At 55.3% G+C, this 5,000-nt stretch overlaps 1 non-coding gene across 1 annotated transcript in view; it reads left to right on the top strand.

Annotated features, from left to right (window-relative positions):
* Positions 1-4,287: 4,287 nt before the first annotated feature.
* The window catches only part of LOC126197124 (small subunit ribosomal RNA), a 1,909-nt gene continuing 1,196 nt past the window's right edge, over positions 4,288-5,000 (top strand). The window contains exon 1 of the ribosomal RNA XR_007539522.1: positions 4,288-5,000. This exon is cut by the window's right edge and continues 1,196 nt beyond it. This is a non-coding gene — a ribosomal RNA (small subunit ribosomal RNA).

The raw sequence follows: 5,000 nt of genomic DNA, 5'->3' as shown, positions 1-5,000 counted from the left end.
GCAGCACACCGACGTATGTGAGATACGACAGCGCCACCTGTGAAATAGCCAGGCCACTAGGGCGTCTATTTGGTGCAGACACCATACCGCCCTCTGTGGGACGCCGTTGACAATGCGACCCACAGGCACACGAATGCCATCTCTGGCAATGTGACGAAACTACATGGACATCCAGCCCAGCCCAGACACGACACGACACCGCCATCTACAGGAATGCAATGACACCACGCCAACCATAGTGCCAAAACACAGCATCGCCATCTATGAAAACACGACGAAACCACATGCAATAGCCCCATCTACGCGCATCCGACAGCACTACAACCACCATGTCGATCGCACCACAAAAACAGTACCGCCATCTATGCGACGCCAAGCTGACTACGACGGCGATGGGCGCACAGTACCCGTTTCCCGACCCCACCCACAAAGCCTGCATCCACTGTCCACCACAAGAGCACCAACGCCAGTCCCTGCGCCGCACGACGTCGTCCACCGACAATCACGCCACCCGCCCCCGTACGTGCCTCACGTCACCTGCCCAAATTGCAACTCCAGCGGATGAACGGCGGACTTTTCTCGCAGTCGTAAGTTGCAATCCACCCCTATATCATCCGTTTCATGAAGCGTTTTATCCAAGATGCGAAATTCCCGCTGTCCCTACACATGCTCTAAGTCTGTGCGCGATTGCGTGCTCACAGTACGGATTCCGATGCTGAGCGATCAGCTAGGAAGCGCCCCAACCATGTCGGTCCCCATGGGCGTTGCACTCGCAGTCGCAAAGACTCTGGCAATGGCTAAAAGCGCTCCGCAATATATCACGCAGACGGGTAATGACGGTCCGAGCGCTCAGTGTGAGGAGAGCATTACTGAGCCCTGACCCACAAGCAGGTTGTAGCGTATCCCACCCGCAGACATGTGACGTTGTCACACGACCAGTTGTCACTAATCGACTCATTGCTGATAATCATATGCCATACACCGGGGAAAGCTGCCGCAAGGGGTAGCTACGTAGTGCAGTCGCACCTCTACTACTGTACAGAGATAGAACACCACGAGACTGCAACCAGATTAAACTGATACATGGCGCTGATAACTAATAGATGCAGAGCCATCGGAATATAGATGACATACGACATACAACTGTCCCTATACATGCTGACAGTCTGTGCACACAATGTGAACTACACGTCACCGAGACACCCTATCACACACTACTCTCTGGCTGTAACAGACACAGACACAATATCTAAGCACCACCATGGAACAACATCCAGTGCATCCTCTCCGCCACATTACACCATTCACACTATGATAACAAAACCAGGAGGTCCACCCCAAAAACAGAATATCTCACTCTTCCAACAACCATCATTACGCAGATAAGCCACAAACACCCACACATGTGCTACACAGGGGTGCAGCCAACACCACCACACTGGCGTGTCTCACAGCATATAAGCAATGGCAGGAATGAAAGACACAGGTCTGCCACTCCCTTGCCACACCCACGGAACCGGCGCACCACCTCCCCTGAGCCAAAGGTGCATCCTGACGTGACACATCTCAGGGTGCCTCAGGCGTCCACTTACCATCATCACTATGAACGAACCTCGTCCCCTCCCCCCCTCATACACCATCCCTTAACCTAACCCATGTTGCGCCTTAACCTAACCTATGTTGCGCCTTAACCTAACCTATGTTGCGCCTTAACCTAACCTATGTTGCGCCTTAACCTAACCTATGTTGCGCCTTAACCTAACCTATGTTGCGCCTTAACCTAACCTATGTTGCGCCTTAACCTAACCTATGTTGCGCCTTAACCTAACCTATGTTGCGCCTTAACCTAACCTATGTTGCGCCTTAACCTAACCTATGTTGCGCCTTAACCTAACCTACGTTGCGCCTTAACCTAACCTACGTTGCGCCCTAACCTAACCTACGTTGCGCCCTAACCTAACCTACGTTGCGCCCTAACCTAACCTACGTTGCGCCCTAACCTAACCTACGTTGCGCCCTAACCTAACCTACGTTGCGCCCTAACCTAACCTACGTTGCGCCCTAACCTAACCTACGTTGCGCCCTAACCTAACCTACGTTGCGCCCTAACCTAACCTACGTTGGGCCCTAACCTAACCTACGTTGGGCCCTAACCTAACCTACGTTGGGCCCTAACCTAACCTACGTTGGGCCCTAACCTAACCTACGTTGGGCCCTAACCTAACCTACGTTGGGCCCTAACCTAACCTACGTTGGGCCCTAACCTAACCTACGTTGGGCCCTAACCTAACCTACGTTGGGCCCTAACCTAACCTACGTTGGGCCCTAACCTAACCTACGTTGGGCCCTAACCTAACCTACGTTGGGCCCTAACCTAACCTACGTTGGGCCCTAACCTAACCTACGTTGGGCCCTAACCTAACCTACGTTGGGCCCTAACCTAACCTACGTTGGGCCCTAACCTAACCTACGTTGGGCCCTAACCTAACCTACGTTGGGCCCTAACCTAACCTACGTTGGGCCCTAACCTAACCTACGTTGGGCCCTAACCTAACCTACGTTGGGCCCTAACCTAACCTACGTTGGGCCCTAACCTAACCTACGTTGGGCCCTAACCTAACCTACGTTGGGCCCTAACCTAACCTACGTTGGGCCCTAACCTAACCTACGTTGGGCCCTAACCTAACCTACGTTGGGCCCTAACCTAACCTACGTTGGGCCCTAACCTAACCTACGTTGGGCCCTAACCTAACCTACGTTGGGCCCTAACCTAACCTACGTTGGGCCCTAACCTAACCTACGTTGGGCCCTAACCTAACCTACGTTGGGCCCTAACCTAACCTACGTTGCGCCCTAACCTAACGCACGTTGCGCCCTAACCTAACGCACGTTGCGCCCTAACCTAACCTGTAATTGTTATATGAATTGAAACATTCATGTAGCGTTGCCTAATCGCAACCCTCTCAACATAGGTCAGTGCTCGCACTCTCTGGTGTCCTGCGTATTGATTCATGTTACGGTGCGTACCCTCACAACATCTAGCGAGTGGTGCGTACGTTCCACATGGTCCCGCTATCCACTGTAATGTGTACTGCTGTAAGACTTATATCGCTCCCCTGTCGCCTCTAGTTCGTCAGGCGGGAGTTTGCGTGTTCAATGAGCTTCGCAGCTGTGCAATGGCATTCGCATACGTACGCGGGCCACCTTCCACGTGTTCTCTCGTGCATACGTCGCAGCATGTATGTGGGCTGATGTGGCGTGTCGTGACGCATATCATCCAGGCATGCAAGACCCACTGAATTTGCAAATGTAGATGGACGTCTACGTTTGCTGCCCAAGTTACGCAAATGAACTGGAAATCCGTTGTTGCGCGGTTGTATACGCTGGAGGTGAATCATTGATTGCGACAATCGGTACAGGTATTAACTGGTTGCTTCAGCGACACCCGTCATACCCACGAACGTGAGTGGGCATGTGGGTATGAAGCGATACGCGGCGGTGGCTGGGTGGGACCGTCCCCGGCCGGTGAGGGGGGAGCGCCCGGCGTGCTGGCCGCGCGCTGCGTGGGCGCACGCGCTACAGCCGGCTGGTGGGGGCGCCCAGTGGCAGGCGCGCCGGCCGACGGACGCGGCAGGCGGCGCAGCTGCGCGCCGGCGCACCCAACGCGCGGCGCCGTGCGGCCAAAGTGGGTCCTCGCGGGCCCGGTGCGAAGCGCGGTGGACATCTGCAGTGTGCTGGTCCGATTGAGGACTGTGTGCGTTGAGGATGCGCCGCCGCCCGGCACTCGGCGCCGCGACGCCGTCTGCTGCTCGGTCGCCCCCGCGGTTCTCGCAGGTGGTTTGTATCGCAGCTGTGCGGATGTGTTGGCGCGTGCGCTGTGCTGGGAGAGTTCGCTTTGGCACCCAAGTGGGGCTCTGCCCCTCTGTGGCGCTGGCGTTGGAGCTGCCCGGCCACTGTTTGTGGCCGCGTGTTGTCTCCCGCCGGCAACACCACGACAGCACGCTCCCGGGCCTCTGTCGGCAGCGGCAAGCTCAGTTGGGAGCACGGGTGGTCGCACTGAAAGCGTCTACTCGCCTATCTCCGGGCGATTGCGCCTCTCTCGAACCCGACCAAGTACTTAGGACGGCGCTGCGCGCCGCCGGGACCTGAGAGGGTTTCGAGGTGTATCGTGCAGGGGAGCCCAGCCTCCTCCTGTTTGCGGAATAATTGAGCGGACGCTTGCGTGTTCGCGCGGGCCTCCGGGACACACTCCCGGGCGGCCGGCTGCTCAGCTCTAGTTGACGCAGCTCCCTGGTTGATCCTGCCAGTAGTCATATGCTTGTCTCAAAGATTAAGCCATGCATGTCTCAGTACAAGCCGCATTAAGGTGAAACCGCGAATGGCTCATTAAATCAGTTATGGTTCCTTAGATCGTACCCACGTTACTTGGATAACTGTGGTAATTCTAGAGCTAATACATGCAAACAGAGTCCCGACCAGAGATGGAAGGGACGCTTTTATTAGATCAAAACCAATCGGTCGGCTCGTCCGGTCCGTTTGCCTTGGTGACTCTGAATAACTTTGGGCTGATCGCACGGTCCTCGTACCGGCGACGCATCTTTCAAATGTCTGCCTTATCAACTGTCGATGGTAGGTTCTGCGCCTACCATGGTTGTAACGGGTAACGGGGAATCAGGGTTCGATTCCGGAGAGGGAGCCTGAGAAACGGCTACCACATCCAAGGAAGGCAGCAGGCGCGCAAATTACCCACTCCCGGCACGGGGAGGTAGTGACGAAAAATAACGATACGGGACTCATCCGAGGCCCCGTAATCGGAATGAGTACACTTTAAATCCTTTAACGAGTATCTATTGGAGGGCAAGTCTGGTGCCAGCAGCCGCGGTAATTCCAGCTCCAATAGCGTATATTAAAGTTGTTGCGGTTAAAAAGCTCGTAGTTGGATTTGTGTCCCACGCTGTTGGTTCACCGCCCGTCGGTGTTTAACTGGCATGTATCGTGGG

The sequence above is a fragment of the Schistocerca nitens genome, chromosome 7, assembly GCF_023898315.1.
Source record: "Schistocerca nitens isolate TAMUIC-IGC-003100 chromosome 7, iqSchNite1.1, whole genome shotgun sequence".
Lineage (NCBI taxonomy): Eukaryota > Metazoa > Arthropoda > Insecta > Orthoptera > Acrididae > Schistocerca > Schistocerca nitens.
Note: the sequence above shows the minus strand (reverse complement) of the source record. Positions and strands in the feature narration are given on the sequence as shown.